This window comes from Trachypithecus francoisi, unplaced genomic scaffold (genome assembly GCF_009764315.1).
Source record: "Trachypithecus francoisi isolate TF-2019V2 unplaced genomic scaffold, Tfra_2.0 Lachesis_group1, whole genome shotgun sequence".
Taxonomy (NCBI): Eukaryota; Metazoa; Chordata; class Mammalia; order Primates; family Cercopithecidae; genus Trachypithecus; species Trachypithecus francoisi.
In genome coordinates this window covers 163,803,675-163,827,947 of record NW_022681454.1, presented here as the reverse complement: position 1 = coordinate 163,827,947, position 24,273 = coordinate 163,803,675, and the positions used below count along the sequence as shown (strand labels likewise).

The following is a 24,273-nucleotide window of genomic DNA, read 5'->3' as shown; positions in this document are numbered from 1 at the left end:
TGAAGACAAAGTCTTCAAAGCCTTCTCACTTAGGTGAGAGATTCAAGAGCCTAATAATGAATCTAATCCTATCTGAGTCACAGAATCATAACTGTTATAGAACAAGATTATTCATTTATTTGTTAAAGAAAGGAAGACTTTATCCACTGGGGACTATAGATATAGGTATAGAGACCACTGCAATGAGGCACTGCAGTTGGAGAGACAGATTGAGCTCAACTCCAAATACAACAAGAAGAGTGAAAATTCATAGACAAGGAGAAGGGTGAGGGTCATTGGATAAAAAATCACTAAGAAAAAACATCAAGAACTAGGGGAGATTTAGGCTAAGCCAACTGACTAGGTTTCTTGCTAAAGGCATGCTACAGCAATCAGACATCACCAGGGGATTGTGGAGAATGAGGAACCCAACTAAGTATCGTGAGTGGCGGACTCTGGTTAAACTGACTTGGAAAGCTTCTTGCTAAAATTGAGCAATGCAGAGACAAACACAGAAGCCCAAAAGTCAGAGTGTAGTTGAGAAGAAAATTTAGAGTCTGACTAGCGTTTCCTCAAGGGGAGAATCTATTACCTCTCGTTCTTGTCTTTGAACCATTTTCCACATTGCCTTTTTTCTGTCTCCCCCGAACCTCCTTAAGGAACCTCAAGAAACCAAACTCTTAGCGCTCAAGGATTCTCAGTCCCATCACTTTTCAAATTCTATTCCTGCTTTCACAAAGGAAAAAAAAAGGTGAAGAGAGATGAGCAAAGGAAAAAATCATTGGTTATTAAAAGCACCAACTTGTAATCTACGTCCTTTTTCAAGAGTGAAGAAAGTGTTGGGTTGTCTGAGCTAAAAAACCAAAACTACAATCTGATAGACTTCATATCAGTGTACGAAATTATCCTAAAATCAATTTTAATGAGAAGCTGTCAGTCTCTAAAATATCCTATATGCAATTTAATTGCCTGCTTAGTTTATTTTTTAATCAAAATGCACAAACAATTCCCTCTACTCCCATATTTCTGAATTAATAAAGATGCTTTTTCATCTGCTGGAAAGGTCTCGCAAGACAAGGTAAGTATTAAATGTATGTGAGCTGATACTTATGAACTTGACAGAAGAAAGCTGAGTCTTTTAAAAAGTGAAAAAAAAATGAAATTGCCATAAGACACAAGTCCCAGAAATCTTAGTTTGCAGATAGGTAAGTTAATGGTCACTTTTGATCTCAGCTGAAGTCATCTAGTTCTTGCAATTCATTATGCAGGCAATTACCAGTAATAAGTTTCTCCAGAAACACAGCAACTACTTTTTCAAGACTATTTCCAATTATAACAGCAATAGTTACCTGTCAGGAAATACTAATAGATGAGTGGCAACAGGAATATATTAACAAGCAGAGTTTAAAGACAAGAGAATTTTATAAAGTTCTTTCCTTGTTACATTCTTGAGGGGAAAAGTCAATACACTGTGTAAAAAGAGACAAATGAATCCCCGGCAGTGATTATGGTGCATGGCTGTTCTAACTCACATGTTATCAACCCATAGATTTATTAGTGTGATTTGAAATACTATCCACTCCCCTTGCAGGAAATGGTTTAATTATAAGACACAAAAAACTACCTCCAAGTTCTTATGTTTTCTTTCCAATATTATACTGCCCTCCTATGGAAACAGAGACAGGTCCCCTACCTTTGTATGCTGAATTTTTAAAAATGTGTTTCAAGCTTATCACCAGGTATTTCAGGAAAGTAGAAGAATTTTAGAAAGTTATAAACAAATACCATATATACAATACCATTCCCGAATCCACTTGAGCTTCTAACTTAGTAGAGAATGCCATTTACATTTCTAAAAAATGTATGGCCGCTAGAGTTCTGAAACACGCCAAGAAGATTACTGTTATTGAACAAGTCTGTATAACTAGACTATCGTCAACATAAAAAGCCTTTTAGTAAGCTTCTAATGCTTATATTGCAATGAGGTGGTTTGAAATATTATGCTGTTCCTACCAGATCAATTTCAAGGCGTGTGAAGTAGAAAGCCCATCCTAGCAGACTTTCAAAACAGCAATATTTGAAGTTTGGAATGTACAAGAATGCAGGCAAGTACTCAAGCATGTACATCTTGTGCAGTGTTTGTGGATAAAAAAACATAATGAAAATGGAATGAGATGAGCGCATTATACAACATATCTGTTTTAGTTCTTGTTGTGTGATATATGCACTTATTATCATAAGCCATGAGATGCAATGAACACATCAATCACATAAGCAGCTTTCATATCACACACAAAGTGCTACTCATGCTATAAAATAAAATAAAGCTATTAATTTCTTTGCCTCAGCCAATGAGCCAAAACTAGGAAAATGAATTGTCATTGTAAACACTTGCTAATATCACCTCTCTAATATTTATCAAGATATGTGAGGATGGCAAGTCTAAACATACAAACTCTTGATTTTCCCCACACAGCAGCTGGCCTCAGTTGATTCCCCTTCGCTGAGTTTTTTCTATCCCATAATTCTTACATGAGAAGTTTAACTCCAAGAGAAAAAAAAAGCAGACAAAGTCCAGTACTGCTATTTATGATGTATATAAATATGAGTCATTTCAGCATCACTTGTTCACGTAAGATGAAAAACAAGTTCTATTGATTCCCACAAGTCTAACCTAGCTCTATTTCCCTTAGGATCTAATGAAACTCAGGCATTTTCTTGCATTATAATGACTCTATTTCCTCAATAGCAGTGTATTCTTTGCTATATCTTAGAAATCTGCTAAAGTTTATGGCTCTTTCACTAATACTGTGATAAATATTTGGTACCGCATAATAAAATAGCCAACAAATTATAATTTTACCTTCTGCTCTGCATAATTATCATTACTTCCCTTAAGAATACAGTGTAGCCTTTTGTCAATTTTCTGTGCTTATTATTTTCAAAGGCAGAGTTTTTAAATTATTAATATGAAGAGGCTAAAAATTGCAACAACAGCACTTGAATATTGAGAAATACAAATAGGTACTCAGATATCTGTGCTTAAGTCACATTTTAAGAAAGTAAGTATAGAATGCATTCACGTATAGATATGTATCAAAGATTTTAGTTAAATTTTATCTCAGGGCTTAGCATTTAGCAACAATAAGGGCAGCTAACAGCTACTGAGTTGTAATACGTAACAGGCTATTTCTTAGAAACTTGATATACGTTACCATATTTAATCCTCAAACAACCTCTTGGGTAAATATTGTTATGGACCAATGTTACAGATAAGGAAATAAAACTTAGCAAGTTTGTTCCCAGAACAATGAGTTGTTATTATAAAGGAGGCGCAATTGTCATTATCATTCAGACTATATTCCTGTTCAATTTCCCTGGATTCACTTCTACTCCCTAGAAGGAGGGAACCATAATAAAGTAGCAGAACCTAATATTTAAACTATCTGTGAGACATTAAAAGCATACGGCTAAATTTCTCTTTAGCCTCTTTTACAAGATCATGATCCAGTATGGGTGGGGGACACTGTTGGCGCGTGGAAAGTAGTGGGTGGACTATACTCCAGATATCTTCCCTCTAGGATGGAGGGGAGAGATAAGATAACATAGACAAGCATGAGCACCTCTCTGAGGGGTCTGTCAGTCACCTTGACTCCAACCATCCCTAGAGTCAGAATAAGAACAAAAATTTCAGGCACCAGAGGACAAATGATAGGCTTGCTTGGGAGTACAATGCTATATAATTTATAAAGAGACTTCAAGAACTCAAGGGAGGAAACTGAGGGAGTAGGGTTTCTTATGGAACAGATGAGAATAATAACATCAATAATATACATATTGTTTTGTGCCTTTTACTGTGATCTATGCCAGTACGTACTGTTGAAAACAAAGCACCCCAACTTTTCAGCTGGAACCGCTATATCTTTTGTAATTTGCCAAAATGACAAACAAAAAGGGAAAAAGAGGAAGCACCCATTATATGTTCTCTAAGCTTTTTAGAAAACTTGGAGTTGTTCCTTTGGCCACCTATATGGGAATCTACAAGAAAGGTAATATCGTAAACACCAAGAGAATGGGCACTGTTCAAAAGAGAATGCTCCACACATGTTACCATGGCAAACCTGGAAGTCTCTAATGTCACCCAGCATGCTGTTGGCTATATTATAAGCAAACAAGTTAAGGAAAAGATTCTGGCCCACAGAATCGGTGTGGGTGTGCATATTAAGAATATTAAGCACTCTAAAACTTGAGATAGCTTTCTGAAAAGTATGAAGGAAGATGACTAGAAAAAGAAGGATACCAAAGAGAAGGCATCCTGGATTCAAGTGAATGCCAGCCTGCTCCACCCAGGGAAGCACACTTTGTGAGAACAAACGAAAAAGAGCCTGAGCTGCTGAAACCTAAGCCCTGTGAATTGACAGCACGATAGACAGTAAGAAATAAAATCACGAAATTAAACATTTCTGAATTGTTTAAAAAACACTCAACATTTAGTGACTTAACACAACAGTTGTTTTATTATATTTTATGGTTTCCGTGGGTCAGAAATTTGGAAACATCAGACTGAATGGTTATGACATCGATTGAGGTGAAATAGAGTAGAGGTAAGGCTGGAGTAGCTGGAGACCAGCTGGGCACCTCTCTCTCTTCATATCGTTTTAAGCCTCCCCATGTGGCCCCACCATGTGAACTAACTTGGATTTCCTCATAGTATGGAAGCCTCAGAAATGACAGTTACATGGTAGGTAAAGAGTTCTAGAGTAAATACTCCTTGAAAAACGTAAAAGCTGCATCACCTTTTATGATCTGGCCTTAGAAGTTATGCAGGGACAACTTTGTCCCATTCTATTGGTACAAGACAGTCACCAAATCCAGATTCAAGAATGCAGGATTTCGATTCCCTATAGATGGGATAGTGGCAAGGATCTAGAAGAGCCTATGGGATGGATTGCATGCATCTTTGGAATATATCATCTGCCACAGAATTAGAGACAAGTTTTTGTTTTCTGGAGCTGACACTCTAGTTTGGGATGGGCAGGAGAAGGAAACAGACCACAGTCAAATAAACTAACAAACAACATGATTTCTAATACCGAGCACTATAATAAAAAGAACAAGGTAACGTGAGGGTGACCAAGGCTGATCGAAAGATTAGTTTGAATGGGGAGGTCAGAGAAGGCCTCTCAGTGGAGAGAATATTTGTCCTTGGGTGACATTTTTTTAAGGGACTAAAAGGAGCCAGCCAATCAAATATCATGATGCAAATGATTCTAGGCATAGAGAACAACAAATGCCATGTACCTTTGCTCACATTTACTATGTTTATTATGCTTATGTTTACTGGGCTGAATGAAGAGGATGAAAAACAATAAAACTTGGGAGCAAGGGTTAAGGAAAGAGGATTATAAGGAGAAGTGAGAGGTATAGGCCTGTGTATTACTTTGCTAGTGCTGTCATAGCAAAGTATCACACACTGAGTGATTTAAACAGCAGAAATTTATTTTCTCACAATTCTGGAGGCTAGAAGTCCAAGATCAAGACAAGCAGGGTTGGTGTTTTCTGAGGTCTCTCTCCTTGACTTGTAGATGGCTATCTTTTCACTATCTTTACATGAACTTCCCTCCGTGTGTGTCTGTGTGTGTCTGCGTATGTGTGTGTGTGTGTGTGTGTCCTAATTTCTTCTTTTTTTAAAGACACCAGTGGTACTGGATGAAGATCCACCTTAATGACCTTATTTTAACTTAATTACCTTTGTAAAGACTACATCTTCAATTACATGCATATCCTGAGGTACTATGGATTAGGACTTTAATACATTATTTTGTGGGAGACACAATTCAGCCTGTGACAACATGGTATGTTGACTTGTAGGCCACAGTAAGGAATGTGGATTGGATTCTAAATGCAAGGAAGCCAAATTATCTGGTTTGCATTTTTTAAGGAAGATGCTGGCTACTTTGTAGAAAATAGATTATAGAGAGGCAAGAATGAAAGCAGGAAGTCTGGTCAATAGTTTACCGCAGGAATCCACATGAGAGCTTATACAGGGTAGTTTGCCTCCCCCTTTACTTTTGCTGACACAAACCAAGAGCATTTCAAACCATAGATACAAGCCAAGTAGCATTTCTTTATAAAGATTTTTCCTTAACAGTTTTCAAAGAATTACTATGCTATCAAATGTGTAAAAACAAGTCTCAAGGTTGTAAAAACAAGTCTCAAGTTTATATACACAATCGGTACTTTAGTAACCATGTAACTTTACACTTTCTCAGAATACCATGTTTCTGTATCTTTAAGAGAAGTAGTTTAAATGAAATGATCCAAAATATTTCTTCCAGTTCTAAAATTGTAGAATTGAGTCAATTAACAAAAAAAGATAAATCTTGGAATGTCAAGTATAAAATTATGTGATACATAATCTATGAATATTTTAATCAGTTTCATATCAAGTCCAGAAGTATTGGGCCAGGAGTTCAGAGATAACCTTGAATTAAAGTGAATACTTTTCAAGAATCTGTAGAGATCATTACAAGCCATTGTTTCAGTCTCCAGCAAAGAGACTTTTTACAGTTTTTTAGTTTATCATTGTTCAGCTACTGAATCTGAAATAGACCCATCAGACTCATCTCTCAACTTATCAAACCCTGTGACCGTTTTTAAACTTATTTCATGTCCAGACCATTAAAATCATATTCACAATCACAGGCATAACAATCCTGACTAGTCACTCATCTTTTAAAACCCTCTCATAAAGACAAATTGCATCCTTCCTCCCATCAGTACTTCTGCCCACTAATAGTGCTGTATTCTGAGAAAGCCTGACCATTTTCAAATGACTACACTCGCCCTTGCCTTTACAACTTTTCCATTTCTGATTTCACTAGCCAACCAAATTGAAACTTCGGGAAGAGAAGCTGATTAAATGCAATTAATGGTAGTAAAAGCTGAAGATTCCTTGTCATTAATTTCACTGGCTTAAAGAAATCCCCAGGCCCAGTTAATAGCTGTAAGCTATTAAGTTAATAGCTGAGGAAAAGCAAAAAAATGATCAACTAACTCCCTTCTCCCCATATTTACCAGTAGTCCCAAAGCCAAAGTACAGGGACATAAATCGTATTATCACACAGATGTGTCCTGGGATAGGAACCTATCTCACATACTTATTCCATTTCTGTGGAAAGAAGACTTGGCTGACTAGACAACCCCCTCCACAAGAAAAAAATGCTACTTGTCATTTATCCTTCATGTCACAACCCATTTATTTTGCCATTAGGTAAAGTGAGAAATAAGGCTTTTCATTTGTCTGTTGTTGACTCAGTTGTTTGCACTGGATTTCCTCATTACTGTCCTGCACCATCAGCCAATGTCATGCTTCCTGGAGGGCTACAGCCCAGAAAATGTTCTTGCTCTATGAATAACCTTGATTCCTAGTCAGAATTTCTGCCCTGCCTCCTCTTGCAATCTGTGCAACTGTATCTCCCAAAATGAATCTCTTGGGTCCTAGAGCAAGTTCTAAGGATCCGGCACCCTGCCTCCTGTTCTCTGAGCCCTAATCTTTGCTTGTAGCTCTGTGTCATTAGAGATTATCTCCCAAGATGAAAAAGAGTGCTTGAAATAAATGGCAGAGTAAAGAAGAGGAAATTTTTTAGCCAAAATTATCCACAACACCCCACTATGTTCTTGTCCCACGTCTCTCAAAATGTCTAATCTTTTTAACCAGAGATTCACCCTCACTCCAACGATAGTGACATTTGAAAAGGGAAATGTAGAAGAAAGAGGAGTCCAGCCCTTTCCACATCACATATATACATAAAAATAGGATACTATTACCCTTCCCTTATATTTTCCCATTTCTAGTATGATAAACATTTTCACAATTATTCATACTTTAAGTAGTAGCTTTATATGGCTTCCCACCACTTTCCTCATTCCTTTTTCTACTACATATCTTCCATGCTACCAACTCTTCTTCCAGGGCAGGTTGAAATGTCAACATAGGACCAATAGTTCTCAAGGCCTTTAAAGACCTGTGTCCAGAAAACTCAAGAACCATACTTTCTATATATTATTAAGCAACTGGTAATTCATTTTAACTAATTGCTTAGCACAGTGAATGAGAATGTGATGAAGACAAGGAGACTGTCATTTACTGAGTGCTTCTAACATGCAAAAAAAAACTGGGATCGGTATTTTATCACATTATCTCATTTAATCCTCAAATAATTCTATGAAGTAGGGATTCCTTCATCCTCATTTTACAAATGAGAAGAATAAGATTTAGAGGAACTAAGGAACTTGCTCAAGTTTGCATAACTAATAAGGAGCAGAAATGAATAATTAAACTTGGGTACCTTGGTTGTAGATTTTATACCCTAAAACAGCACTTATGAAATAATGGAGAGCATACATGAATATTTTAGAAGTACCCAGGGAAAACTTTTTTGACTTCATTTTCTTGTCTCAGTCTTCTATCTGCCTGTCAGTATTGGTGTATGATCCTTATTAAGCCTCAGCCTGAAGGAGCTAAGATTAACCAAATCCAGCCTCCTCCAGACAAGAAAAAGGCTTCCTAAATATAGGACATCGCTGAGATAAGAAAAGTCATTAGTAAGTTCTTTTCTCAATATAAGTTTGCTGAACACATGAATGAGTGAACTGAATGAAATTGGGGTTCTCTGAAACAGTTAATATGCATAATGAAAAATATACTTAGAATCAAAGAAAAATATTATCTTTCTCAAATCTATGCTTCCCTGCATAGCTTATTTTCCTCTTCCCAAAATAGCTGGGGAAACCTTTTCTTACCCAAGGCAGGGAGAGAGTGAGTAGTGGACTGTGACCTGTCGGCACTCCTTTTACCTTCCTTGACGTTTGAGAGTCTCGCCTGTTCATGCTTTAGAATTGATTCTTCAAGTATTGCACAGAGCATCATGTATGCCATGAAGAGGTGTTTTACCACTGGAGTTCAATAAAAAGTTGCAAATAAGATCTTTTTTTGGAGAAAGACCTGCCTGGCCAAAGTAAGGGAGTGATTTGGAGATTTAAAAAGGTGAAAACAGAAAGGCCATATCTGATCTGTGTTCCTCCAGAAACTGAGCCAGAGATTTGGAATTGTATGCAGAGTTTATTTGGGAAAATGATCCCAGGGAACAGAAATGAACCCACTGGGAAAAGTGAAACAGGAAAAGAGGAAAAACCAATCTAAGAAATCATCACTGGGTAGGTTACCTCTTTGTGCTACTGGGACTTCAGTCCTCCTGGATGCTCTCTAAGGGAACGGGTAGCTTCCCTAAAAGGGAGTGAATTCCTTTGCACGTCTAAAGTTGTTCATGAACAGCACGGGTTGACATGACTCCTGTGGGAATTCCAAACAGCAGCAGCAAGGAAGTCCCAGGGTAGAAAACAAGAGATACATGGTACAGTTCAGTTGAAGAGTTATCAGGCTGCACCTGCAGGCACCTAGCTGCCTCGTCAATGATAGGAAAAAACATTTGGGATGAGAGGATATAAAACGAGTGTTTAAAAATGGCCAATCTTTAGCTAGAGTCAAGGTGAGAAAAAAGAAAAACAATGGTTAACAATGGTTAACCTGCCCATTGCACTGCTTGGATTTGCTTAAGCCCTACATTAAGTCCAGTTCATCATAGAGTCATTAAGTTGACATGTTCACAATCTCAACAAAAGATAAGAAGATACAAAAAACAGCATTAAAAGGAATAAGAAGGTTTAGTGGTTCAGTTCCTGGTGCTTCAAGATGGAATCATGCCTGCCACCCATTCTACATTTTCTAACCCTCAGCCAACACATTATATTTTTTGTTTTAATTTTTAATTTGTGTGCATACATAGTAGGCATATATATTTATGGGTTATGTGAGATATTTTGATACAGGTATGCAATGCATATTATTCACATCAGGGTAAATGAGGTATCCATCAATTCAAGCGTTTATCCTTTGTGTTACTAACAATCCAGTTACGCTCTTTTAGTTATTTTTAAATGTATAATTAAATTACTTTTGGCTGGAGTCACGCTGTTGTGCTAGCAAATACTAGGTCTTATTCATTCTTTCTAATTGTTTTTGTACCCATTAACCATCTCCATGTCCCCCACCCACTACTCTTTCCAGCCTCTGGTCACCATCCTTTTACTCTCTATATCCATGAGTTCAGTTGTTTTCATTGTTAGCCCCCACAAATAAATGAGAACATGCACAGATTGTCTTTCTGTGCCTGGCTTATTTCACTTAACATAATGACCTCCAGTTCCATTCAAGTCGTTGCAAATGATAGGATCTCATTCTTTTTGTAGCTGAATAGTACTCTGTTATGTATACGTACCACATTTTCTTTATCCATTCATCTGTTGATGGACACAGATTGCTTCTAAATCTTGGTAATTATGAATAGTGTTGCAATAAACATGAGAGTGCATATATCTCTTGGGTACACTGATTTCTTTTTGGGGGGTTATATACCTAGCAGTGGGACTGCTGGATCATATAATAGCTTTATTTTTGGCTTTTTGAGGTACCTCCAAAATGTTCTCCATAGTGGTTGATCACAGGGAACAGAAATGAACCCACTGGGGTTCATTTAAATAAAATATTATCTTTCTCAAATCTGTACTTCCCTACATAGCTTAGTTTCCTCTTCCCAAACTAGGGAAACCTTTTCTTATTCAAGGCAGGGAGAGACAGAGCGGTGGACTGTGACCTCTCGGTCACATTCCTACCAAGAAGTAAAGTTTCCCTTTTTCCATATCCTCACCAGTATTTGTTATTGCCTTTTTGATAAAAGCTATTTTATCTTTTCGATAAAAGCTATTTTAACTGGGGTGAGATGATAGCTCGTTGTAGTTTTGATGTACATTTCTCTGATATCCAATGATGTTGAACGCCTTTTTTCCTATATCTATTTGCCATTTGTAGGTCTTTTTTGAGAAATGTCCATTCAGATCTTTTGCCCATTTTAAAATTAGATCATTAAATTTTTTCCTATAGAGTTGTTTGAGCTCCTTATATATTCTGATTATTAATCCCTTGTCGGATGGGTAGTGTGGAAATATTCTTTCCCATTCTGTGGGTTGTATCTTCACTTTGTTGATTGTTTCCTTTGCTGTGCAGAAGCTTTTTAACTTGATGTGATCCCATTTGTCCATTTTTCTTTGGTTGCCTGTGCTTGTGAGGCAATCTTTGCCCACACCAGTGTCCTGGGGAGTTTTCCCAATATTTTCTTTTAGTAATTGCATAGTTTAAGGTCTTATATTTTCTTTTAGTAATTTCCTAGCTTGAGGTCTTACATTTAAGTCTTTCATCCATTTGATTTGATTTTTTATATGACAAGAGATAGGGGTCTAGTTCTATTCTTTTGCATATAAATATCCAGTTTTCCCAGTATCATTTATTGAAGAAATTGTCCTTTCCTCAATGTATGTTCTTAGCACTTTTGTCAAAAAGAGTTCACTGTAGACATATAGATTTATATCTGGGTTCTCTATTTGGTTCCTTGGGTCTATGTGTCTATTTTTATGCCAGCACCATGTCATTTTGGTTACTATAGCTCTGTTGTATAATTTGAAGTCAGGCAATATTATTCCTCCAGTTTTCTTCTTTCTGCTTAAGATAACTTTGGCTATTCTGGGTCTTTTTTGGTTCCATATAAAATTTAGGATTGTTTTCCTATTTCTGTGAAGAATGTCATTGATATTTTGATAGGGATTGCAATGAATCTGTAGATTGCTTTGGGTAGTATGGACATTTTTAAAATATTGATGTTTCTAATCCATAAACATGAGCATATTTCCATGTTTTGGTGTCCTCTTCAATTTCTTCCATGAATGTTTTATTGTTTTTATTGTAGACATCTTTCACTTCTTGGATTATTTCCTAGGTATTTTATTTTATTTGTATCTATTGTAAATGGGATTACTTTTTTATTTCTTTTTCAGATCCTTTGTTGTTGGCATATAGAAATGCTACTGATTTTTGTATGTTAGTTTTGTATTCTGCAACTTCATTGAACTTATCTGTTCTAATAGTTTTTTGGTGGAGTCTGTAGGCTTTTCCAAATATAAGACCATATCATCTGCAAACAAGGACAATTTCACTTATTCCTTTCCAACTTATGTGCCTTTATTTCTTTCTCTTGTCTGATGCTCTAGCAAGAACTTCCAATACTATTGAATAACAGTGGTGAAACTGGGCATCCTTGTCATGTTCCAGATCTTAAAGGAAAAGCTTTCCATTTTTCCTCATTTAGAATGATACTAGCTGTGGGTCTGTCATATATAGCTTTTATTTATATTCCTTCTATACCCAGTTTCTTGAAGGTTTTTATCATGAAGGGATGTTGAATTTTATCAAATGTTTTATCAGCATCAATAGAAATAATCATATGGTTTGTGTCCTTTGTTTTGTTGATATGATGTATCACATTGACTGATTTGCATATGTTGAACCATCCTTGCATCCCTGGGATAAATCCTACTTGATCATGATGAATGATCTTTTCAATATGTTGTTGAATTTTATTTGCTCATATTTTGTTGGGATCTTTGTATCAATATTCATCAGTGATATTGGCCTACAGTTTTCCTTTTTCAATGTGTCTTTGTCTGGTTTTGGTACCAAGGTAAAACTGGCCTCACAGAATGCATTTGGAAATATTCCCTCCTCCTCTATTTTCTTTTAATAGTTTGAGTTGGATTGTTATTAGTTTTTCCTTAAATGTTTGGTAGAATTTAGGAGTGAAGACATTAGGTCCCAGGCTTGTATTTGCCAGGAGACATTTTATTATGACTTAATCTCAGTACTTTGCTTTTGGTCTGCTCGGAATTTGAATTTCTTCTTACTTCATTCATGGTAGGTTGTATGTATCTAGAAATTTGGCTGTTTCATCTAGATTTTCCAATTTATTTGCATATGGTTGCTAATAGTAGCCACTAGTGATTCTTTGAATTTCTGTGGTATTAGTGTACTGTCTTTCTTTTTTCATCTCTAATTTTATTTATTTGGGTCTTCTCTCTTTTTTCTTAGTCTGGTTAAAGGTTTGTCAATTTTACCTTTTCAAAAAAACAACTTTTGTTGATCTTTTGTATTGTTTTCTTTGTTTCATTTTCATTTTTCTCTGCTCTGATCTTTATTATTTTTTCTATTAATTTTGGGTTTGGTTTGCTCTTGCTTTTCTACTTCTGTAAGAGGCATAATCATGTTATTTATTTGATATTTTTCTTGTTTTTTTATATAGGTGTTTATAGCTATAAATTTCTCAGTACTGCTTTCGTTGCATCCCATAGGTTTTGTTACGTCATGTTTACATTACCGTTTGTTTTAATAAATTTTTCTGTTTTATCTTAATCTCCTTATTAACCCACTGGTCATTCAGGGCATATTTTAAAGTTCCATGTGTTTTTATAGTTTCCAAAATTCCTCTTGTTATTGATTTATAGTTTTATGCCATTATGGTCAGAGAAAGTGCTTGATATAATTTCAATTTTTTGAATGTTTTAAGACTTGTTTTGTGACCTAATATATTATCTATCCTTGAAAATGATCTATATTTTGAGGAGAAGAATGTGTATTCTGCAGCCATTGGATAGAATGTTCTATAAATATCTATTAGGTCCACTTGGTCTATAGTGCAGATTAAGTCTGATGTTTCTTTGTTGATTTACTGTCTGGAATATCTGGCTAATCCTGAAAGTAGGGTGTTGAGATTTCCAGCTATTATTGTATTGGGGTCTCTTTCCTTATCTCTAATAACATTTGCTTTATATGCCTGACTACTCCCATGTTGGGTGCATATATATTTAAAATAACTATATTCTCTGTTTTTTAGATCTTGTAGGCGTGTTTTATTGTTTTTTATTCTTTCTTCTTTTGTGTCCTCTGATTTTGTATTTTCAAACAATCTGTCTTTAAGCTCACTAATTCTTTCTTCTGCTTGATCCACTCTGCTATTAGGAAACTCTGATGCATTCTTCAGTACGTCCATTGCATCTTTCAACTCCAGAATTTCCACCTGATTCTTTTTAATTATTTCAATCTCTTTATTAAATTTATCTGATAGAATTTTAAATTCCTTCTCTGTGTTATCTTGAATTGCTTTGAGTTTCCCCAAAATAGCTATTTTGAATTTTTTGTCTGAAAAGTCACATATCTCTGTTTCTCAAGGACTGGTCCCTCGTGCCTTATTTAGTTTATCTGGTGAAATTATGTTTTCCTGGGTGGTCTTGAGGTTTGTAAATATTTTTTACTGTTTTGGCATTGAAGAGCTAGGTATTTATTGTAGTCTTAGTAGTTTGGGCTTGTTTGTACCTGTCCTTCTTGAGAAGACTTTCCAAAGGACTTGGTTCTTGTGATGTAAGTTGTATCTGCATTTGGACTTGGGTGTTGGGATCTAAGTTGTATTTGCATTAGGATGCACCCCAACCCCAGTAATGCTGTGGTTCTTGCAGACTCATAGAGGCCCCACCTTGGTGGTCTTGGATAAAATCTAAAAGAATTCTCTGGATTACCACAGAGAAATATCTTGTTCTCCTCTCTTACTTTCTCCCAAACAAATGGAGTCTCTCTGTCTCTGCCAGCACTTTATCTTTAAGGAGCTGAAGCCCGTAATGGCTTTATTCTTGAGTAGAGCAGCTGCAATTACCCATCTACAGTTACCGCTGTGCATGAAGCCACACAAAAAAAGAAAACAAACAAACAAACAAACACCAGTGAATCCTCTAGTAGCTAAAGAAAATCCTTTTTGCTCTCATTGTGTGGCAGTCAACTCCAGATCATCATGATAATCAGGATCAATTTCTTCTGTCTTTATCTCAGCTGACAGTTACAAATGCAGGTTTAGTGAAACCCTTATTGCCATCACAAAATACTATTTGCAGCTTCAGGTTCTGTGAAAACACCACATCCATCAGTAATCAGAATTTCCAATTCACCAGATTTTAAAATTGCAGGAGCACAGATGATAAATTCTGAAATTGTGTCACTGGAAGTGATGATTGGAAGGCCAAAAGTCACATTACCCCTTAGGTTCTGCACACAGAACCACAAATCAGCAACATAACAAAATGGAAGATTGCATTTCCAACACTATATGGCATTGTCTTTGACCTGGCATCTTAATTAAGCCCTTAACAGATTATTCCATCATTTTAGTAATTAAGATTTAGGTGCTTTGTATCCATTCACATAGTTCATCCACCAGCCTCTGCTCTAAACTTTCTTAAATATTATCTTCCAGTTTAATTATTTCAAGACCTTTGACAAAGCAATCAAACCACTTGCTAATGTTCTGGCATCCGTGATGTCCCCATCTCCAGTCATTTCTTACTGCACACAACCAAGTGAACTTCTTGCAGCTCAGTTCCCTGGGAGTATTTCACTTTACTACCGTCTTTCAAAGTCAGGTGTATGTGTTGTCAGATTAGCCCTTGTAGATTTTTAGCTACCACCAACATATTGATCCAAGCAATCTGTAAACTAGACTTTCCTACCACCATTAGCCGATCATAGGGAACCCTGCATGAGTCCACAGGTGACAGTTGCAGAAAAGAAATTGACATAACAGAAATAGGTGACATGGTGTCCAGGCCACTTGTCATGCAACTTCCTATGCCTTCAGAACCTGTTTGTATTCAGTCTTTAATGTAACATTTGCATTGAACAAGGTGTCCCTTGGATGCCCAATCTCATGACGCAGTGGGTTTGAACTACCAACATGATTAGCAACTCTAGTTTCATACTCATTTGATGTTCCATGGTCAAGTAGTCAATCTACGAAGGCCCAGTAGGATGTCAAGGGCAGTTTTTAAAATATCAAGTAGTCATTCTTTGCTGCAGAAGGTATGGCCTTGCTCCAGAACCTTAAGGGACTCTGCTGTGACTCATCACACAACATCCTTATCTGTTATGATCAATTCTAACACTATTTGTTCTGTTAGATTACACACTTGGGATAGCTGGGCAACTTTTAACCTAACCTGGATGGGCTGCAGAGCCTCTCTTGCTCTGAGCCATACTCAAAGCTAGTGTTACTCTGAATTATCCAATAAAAGAGTAATAATATTTTTCCTGACCACAGCATGTGCCACCTTCAGAATTCAAACAAACCCATCAAACGTTATGCTTCTTCTTAGTGACAGTAAATGCAAGATGCAACAAATTTTCCTTTACTTTAGAGAGAATGCCCAAGCACACCAAAGATATCTACATACCTAAAAAAGTCACCTCTTGGACTGAATCCAAAATTCTTATAGGGTTTATCTCCCAGATTCTAGAATGCATGGGTGTTACTTATGTACCCACAGTACTTTTTATTTGTTGCTCAGCAAATTCAGTTTGTATATTATTAATATAGCAAAGTACCATGATCTTTCACAGAATTTCTTAATGATCAAGATCCCTGAGGATTATATTGCAGTGGAATTTGGGGGCAAGACAGTGAATATGTACTGCTATATTTCCTATGTAAACACAACATACTTTTTTTTTTTTTTTTTCTGAGATGAAGTCTCGCTCTGTCACCCAAGCTGGAGTACAGTGGCACAACCTCGACTCACTGCAGCCTCCTTCTCCTCCTGGATTCAAGCAATTCTCCTGCCTCAGTGTCTTCAGTAGCTGGGATTACTGGCGCCTGCCACCACGCCTGGCTAATTTTTGTATTTTTAGTAGAGACAGGGTTTTGGCTGATCTCGAACTCCTGACCTCAGGTGGTCCACCCACCTCAGTCTCCCCAAGTGCTGGGATTACAGGTGTGAGCCATTACACCTAGCCACAAGATGCTTTTGACTCTCTTAATTATAAGGACTGAGAAAAATGTCTTCATCAGATGCACTGCCAAGTACTATAGTCTATAATGATTTGTTACAGTAAAGATTCTACAATGAGCACAACACTTGGGATTAGGGCTACTAATAGGTTACAGTTACAGTCAGTCATTGTAGTATGTCACATATGATTGGTTTTTGCAAAGACCAACAAATAAATTGAGCAAGGACACAATAGGAGCCTTCTGAGGAACTATGTAAAATGTGCTTTAGAACAATGCACGCAAGTCAAGACGAGTTTAATATTTACGTTAACATTGACGTGGATTGGTCAACGGTTACAGAGAGAGTGTTAATGGTCTCATACTTCAAGGTTTGTACATTCATCAGAATGAGTGAATATGCTCTCACAGAATCCCAAAGAGCAGTAGCAGAGAGGATCTAGGGTAGGTATGTGATACAACTGAGGTGCGACAGATGCTTACAACTAGAGGCCACAATAGTTGGAGCACAAAGGTGGCTCAAGAAAATGTGAGATCAGGCCAAAACAATGCATTAGTCATTTGGCAGACAGTTGCAATATTTTAGGCATAACTTCATAAAGGTCTGAACTAAGGTACTGATGGCAGTATGATGAAAAGGAGACAGTTTCAGTAGATGCTTATGAGGAAGCTGTCAAGGAGGTAAAATAAAAAGTGACCAACATATTGTTTCTTACATTTTTGACCTCAGACTGTAAGATGCCCTGTAACAAAATGATTCCTTAGAAAACAGCAAGTTGAGAAATGTTGGTTTACACACAAACAGTCCTCTTTTCTGCAAGAGTTTTTTCTACAATGCAAATTCCTGTATCTAGATATCATCTATGCTAATGACCACCAGACATCAGAGAGAAAAGCCCATGTGGCAGCGTTTAAATCTAAGCCAGTTTAATATAGACAATTCTGATATTTTTATTTTACTACGTTATTTTAAAATGTTAATTAGTTGAAACAGCATTCAAATCAATGATTAAGTAGCCCTTTGAATATAAAAGAAAATCAAATTAACTTCTGGCTGACTGTAAAGTAGATGAAAGCTAGCACCAGGGTAGTCTCCTAATTCATGAAGATATTTCATAGCCAGGAAGGGTTCAGGTCTGGAATTCTTCAAACTGGGGGTATTTTTAAAAATTTTCCCCTTCTTTACATTGCTGGTAAGAATGTAAAACGGTACAGCCAATGTGGAAAATAATTTTGTGATTCCTCATTAAATTAAACATGGAATTAGCATAAGATCCAGCAATTTCACTCCCAGGTATATATACACAAAATAATTAAAACAAGTGTTCCAGCAAAAAATTCAACATGAATTTTCATAGCATCCTTAGTCACAATAGCCAAAAGATGGAAACTACCCAAATGTTTCTCATGGATAAATAGATAAACTGTGATATAGCCATAGAATGAGAATGAAGTACAGATAGATACTACAACTAGGTGAGCTTTGAAAATATTATGCTACAGAAAGAAGCTAGTCACAAAAAATAATATAATATATATATTACAGAATATATATATGTATTATACATACATAATATATTTAATTACATAATATATATATATATCTACTTATATGAAATGTTCAGAATAAGTAAAATATAGAGAATGAAGTTCAACTGGTGGTTACTTGAGGCTGGGAGGGTAAGAGTACAGAAAGATCACTCTAAAAATTACAAGGCTACTGTTTGTAGTAATAAAAAATGATCTAAACTGACTGTGGTGATAGCACATACCCGTGAAAATACTTAAAATGCATTGAATTGTATGTTTTCTTTTTTTAAAAAAAGAATTGTATAAATTTAGGGGACACAGTGCAGTTTTGTTACATGGATATATTGCACAGTGGCAAAGTCTAGGCTTTTAGTGTTACCATCACCCGAATGGTGTATGCCATACCCATTAAGTGATTTCTCATCCCTCACCCACCTCTACTCCCCCAACCCTTCTGGGTCTCTTATGATTATTGTTCCACAAGTTATGTCTATATAATTATTTGGCTCTTACTTATGTGAGAACACATATTTGGCTTTCTGATTCTGAGTTGTTTCACTTAAGATGATGGCCTCCAGTTCCATCCATGTTGCTGCAAAAGACATGATTTCATTCTTTTTATGACTGAATAGTATTCCGTTGTGTGTGTATATATAGTGTGAAATATGTATTGTGAGATATATATACATATATATCATGATTTCTTACTCATTCATCTGTTGATGGACAGAGGTTGGTTTCATGTTTTCAGTATTGTGAAGAGTTCTGCTGTCAACATACAAGTGCAGGTATCTTTTTTATATAATGATTTATTTTCCTTTGGATATATGTCCAGTCATGGGATTACTGAATCAAATAGTAGTTGTACTTTTAGTTCTTTAATAAATATCCAAACTATTTTCCATAGAGGTAGCTCTAACTTACATTACTACCAGTAGGAGGATGCAAAGGAAAGCATTCCATTTTCTCTGCAACCTCACCAACATCTGTTCTTTATTTATTTTTTGTCTTTTTAATAATATTCATTCTGACTGGTGTAAGATATCTCATTGTGGTTTTAATTTGCATTTATCTGATGATTAGCATTTTTTCATATGCTTATTGACCATATGTATGTTTTCTTTTGCAAAATGTCTATGTATGTTCTTAACCCACTCTTTAAAGAGATTATTTGGGTATTTTTGTGTGTACTGAGTTGTGTGAGTTCAAATGAGTGAATTTTATGACGTGATTATATCTCAACAAAGCTGTTTAAATATTTTTTTAAAAAGTCTTCCCCTTCTTTTAAAAATGTATATCTATCTACATTTATTTTTCAAGAATGATTTTGCTGAACATAAAATCCATGCCTCAAATTTCCTTTGGAGGCCCCAAAAGGATTCCCAAGTACATTTTGGCTGCATAATAGCAGCACAAATTAATGATGAATGGATACCATCTTTCACACTAGAAAAGGAGTGAAAGAACACTTCAAAATGTTAAAACTAGGTCATAAACAACATTGGAAAAAGAAACTTTGGTTGTGCAATTGTGAAAATTAGAAGCGTTTCTTGTGTGTAGTAGGGAAGAATTGAGCCAAGGGATGCAGTAGCTTGTTTTAACAATGTTCTAAGAAAGTTTACTTTACTCCCTAGTCAACTGTGAACCTATTTCTTACAAGAGGGTTGGAGGCAAACTTTCTGAATAACCTTCAAGTGTTCTTATCAATTTCCATCAAATCCAGCAAACCTAAGTCACTGGAGATACTAACAGAAAGAGACTCAAAAGTCCTAAGTACTTCTCTGAGAAACTGTAGAAATCATAAGTAATCAGAACCTCGTCTTCTTTCCCAAACCACTAGTGATTTATAACAGTTTTATCAGGCTTTCTATATTAAAGCCAGCTATCATCTCAGCTCTTGAAGAAATACTGCTACAACACAATAATAATAGCTTTTTAGTAAATTGTAGGATACAACTTGACCTTCTACAAAAGAGTTGAGAGGAAGAAGGGAGGTCTGTGTGCTTCAGGACATGGTTTCTGTATTCTATTTCATGTCAAGTGCCAATTTTTTTTAATTCCAAAAAGGCACAGAGAAAGCAAATATTTCTATTTTATTTTTTTCCACTAGCTTTCCTAATAACTACAAAGGAAAAGACATAATAGTAACAACATGAATATTGCTTACGATTATAATTATGATATTCCCAAACATATTTAATAACCTCTTCGTTTTCTCTTCAAATATTCGTTGTGGAGATACAATATTCTAAGTACAATTTCCATGATCAAGACAAAGGACATAACATTAAAAACTGCAATAGGAAAAACGCATGCCTTCAAATTTAATACATAAAGATACTGTGATGTAGATGTTACCCCATAGGTGATAAGCCAATTTGTGCATAAGCTAATTATTCCAATTTACCATGCCTACAGTTAGGCTACCAAATAAGACCACTTGATATTTTGCACTCTAGCCAATTGGCCATATTTTTCTCAGACAACTAAATCTAAGGACATTAGCACATAATTCATTCAAGAATGTCTTTTTTAAATGTAAAACAAGGCTTTTGTTTAACTACACACTAATTTCTAATATGAAGCTAAATGAATTTAAGATAATATACTATCATAGGAAAGAAAAGATAAATATGAAAGTCTTTCTGTTCACTCAGAGTTTTAGTTGAGGACCCAAAACTCATAAAAATAAATATCTCTACATTCTAAAGAGAACTACCAAACCTATAGTCATAAGACTTACCAACATATAACAGAACAGAACAGTTCCCTTGTTTGGGTTCCCCCAGAAAAGAGAGTCTGAGGAAAGTATTTGTATTCAGCTAGTTCATGTAGCAGTCTGTCCTAAAACAAGAGTGAAGAAATGGGAAAATTAAGACAGGGAAGGTGCAAAGCCAACTCATGGGGCATTAGTGAGGCTGCGGCCATGGGCAACAGGGCTTCCCTTCTGCAGGAACCTCTGAGGAACACAGAATGTCCCGCAGGATGGCATACCCAGAAGAGAGGAGTTTGGGGCATTTGTCTACAGGTTTGTCCAGTGGTTAAGGTTTGCTTGAAATATTAACTGCACCGCACTTTGGGACTCAACCTACGAGGGGCCAAGGGGACTTTGCTATTTACAGAAGGTCCTAAGACAGAGAAATGGAGAGATCTATAGTAGATGCTTGAGATGGAATGATATCTGCATACTTAATTCTGTCCACCACAGCCATGGCTGGAATTTGGAGAAAAAAAGGAACAAAAGGAATGAGATACAGAGTACCAAAATGCAACAGACTGAATGTTTCCATGCCCCCAAAACTCATATGTTCAAATCCTAACTCTCAATGTGATGGTATTAAAAAGTGGGGCCTTTGGGAGGTAACTGGGTCACGAGGATGAAGACCTCATAAATGGGATTGGTGCCCTAAGGGACCCCAGAGAACTTTCTAGCCCTCTTTGCACCATGTGAGGATACAAGAAAGAAAACAGATCATTTGCAAACTGGAAGACGACTCTCACCAGAATCTGGCCATGCTGATACCCTTATCTTGGATTTTGCAGCCTCCAGAATTGGGGAGAATACATTTCTGTTATTTATTAGCCACTCAGTCTTCTACTATAGCAGCCTGAACTGAGACCAAAAAAAAAAGCGTTTGTGACATAGATCCATCCCACGCCTACCCTTCTTTATAAGAAACACTTGAAATGCTAAGGAAACTGATCAGAAAAAACAATTCCTTGAAGCAAAAAAAAATTTAACACATTGTGGCATTTCTCTTACTACTCCTGTAGGAGAGAGTATAGGGTTGCTTTTCAGCTGCCAAGGCAAGTGAGGAAGCTTTAAAAGAAAGAACTCTTCTAAGTGCCTGGGGATGTTTGCAAGAGAAGAGCCTTGCATCTAACCAGGCATCTTTCTCCCTGAAAGAAATGCTAAGGCCTGCCTCTGCTGCTAACAGAATAGAAAACCAGATTTTCTACAAGATCTTAACATGTCTCCTTACACTTGCCATCTTCTCATTTGGAAATTCTGAAGATAGCAGGCTAGCTGGAGCTATTCATATGCACAGAGAAAGAGAAGAGAATGCAGTTATGAGATCAAATTGCCCCTCTGCCATATAATACAATGAGGTTATATGAGCTTCCTTTGGCCATATAGACACTTTGCATGATCAGCTAGAATGGTCTTCAAAGGATATTGCCCAAGAAAACTGCCTGCAGGATGAGGAACCACAGCAGAAAGGGGTAGGGTGGGATATATCACTGAAAAGCAACAGTGAAAGGGAGTCAGAAGAGGTCAAAGAGTGCATTTTCTTGGTCAGTATGGCAGACGACTAGTTGTCCCCACAAAATTATTTTCCCTTCTTGCTGGGCATGTGACTATCAAGCTTCAGATTATATTTCCCAGCCTCCTCCCATGAAAAGAAACCACATGACTAAGTTGCCATCATTGCAATGGTAACATAAGTAATGGGTGCAATTTCTGCCTCACTTACTAAAATGAAGTTGCTGGCCCTGGATTCACCTCTTTCCTCTTCTCTCTCTGAAAAACAGACAGGTCCATGACAGCTTTTTGGTCATGCAAACTAGGATAACATGAATTTAGGGGGTTGGTGGATGAATAATATGGAAGGAACTCAGGTCCCTAAATGACCTTTTGAGGAAAAGCTGGACTATCAAGTGAGAGAGTAATAAATCCATATTTAAGCAAATGTTCATTTTTTTATTATTGCTCCATGAAAAAGAAAAAAATAAACTTAAGGTTAATCCTATTGATTTTTTATTTTAATTTGATTATGTTTCTAACAAGAGAGATTAAATACAAAGAAATTGACCTTGTTGGATGCTAGAAGGCCACAAACCATTATAATAGCTAAGACGCTTTTCATTCTCCCTTCCCCAAGAACCAATTTTCACTGCCATTAAGGATGCATGATTTCAGCTATTGTGTGTTTTTTCCTCTTTGTTAGAGCAGCCTAATCTTTGCCCTCCCTTATACAGTGAGGAAGTTAGAAGAGTGGAAATTTCTTTTGCATCCCCCCAGGAGCCCACTATTACAGCCATGAGAGAAGGCTGACCATAAGAAAAGCCACTTGAAAATTAAGAGAGAGCTAGAAACACCAGACAAAGCACCAGGTAAGTAAAATGGGTTTTACCACATTTTCTCTCATCTTTTCTCTCCTCAATCCCTGTTCCTCAACCCTACTTGGAGGAGCCAGAGACAAACGGCAGAGGAGAAGGGATGTAAAAACAGGAGCTTATGGAGGTGGACTAAATCTTACTTTGCCTAGGTGAGAGAGACAAGTAGAGGAGCTTAAGAAAACAAAGTTCTAATTTAGACTAGACTGGACATTTTAAAATTTATAAAGGTATTTAAAGCTACGGGTTTCATACAAGATGTCACCCAGAAATGACAGTGAGACATCTGCAAAAGCAGTAGAGGCAGAAAAATAAACCTGTTTCCAAATTGCACTCTACCAAATTCAGTACACCCAAGTAATCGAGTTATTCGATATCCAGTGAGGAAAGCATATACACTGCAAATGTTCAAGAACAAATGATATTTCTCCCACTCATCCTCAGCTGTTATCAAACCTGGCTAATCTAATTGTGACAGCTTTTGTCCTATTTGAGATTCAATCTTTTACTTCTCTTCATAGATACCTGCTAGAACTCTGAAGTCTGTTCATGGATCCCAATTATTTCATATGCCAATTACGACTTTGCAACTACTAAAAGAATTTAGAATCCTTTGCAACAGGGGTTGTTCTATTTTTCTAGCCAGAGATTGTCACTCCATAATTTACTAATGAGCTTTTCTAGAAATAACAGATAATGCTTAGCATCTCTACTTTTGTTATCTACTGAAGTCCAAACATCTCAGAGTGATAGCAGGATTATAGGCAGCATCATTTAATAATACCAGTTTTTCAAAGTAATTTCTTTATTTTTAAAAAGCTTTTTTATTTTTATAAAGCTTTGGCACAAAAATTGTTGTGACATGTTTCCTAAT

General features: G+C 36.4%; 1 long non-coding RNA gene across 2 annotated transcripts in view; it reads right to left on the bottom strand.

The window, feature by feature from the left end:
- The window catches only part of LOC117084853, a 52,391-nt gene extending 28,413 nt beyond the window's left edge, over positions 1–23,978 (bottom strand). Inside the window, exons 1-3 of one of the 2 annotated variants that reach the window (XR_004437710.1) lie at positions 23,925–23,978; positions 22,757–22,803; positions 21,025–21,125 (exon numbers count right to left, since the gene is read on the bottom strand). This is a non-coding gene — a long non-coding RNA (uncharacterized LOC117084853). Of the gene's footprint in view, positions 1–21,024; positions 21,126–21,782; positions 21,873–22,756; positions 22,804–23,924 lie in introns of those variants that run through there. The other variant, XR_004437711.1, reaches the window with a different exon arrangement.
- Between the last annotated feature and the right edge of the window lie 295 nt (positions 23,979–24,273).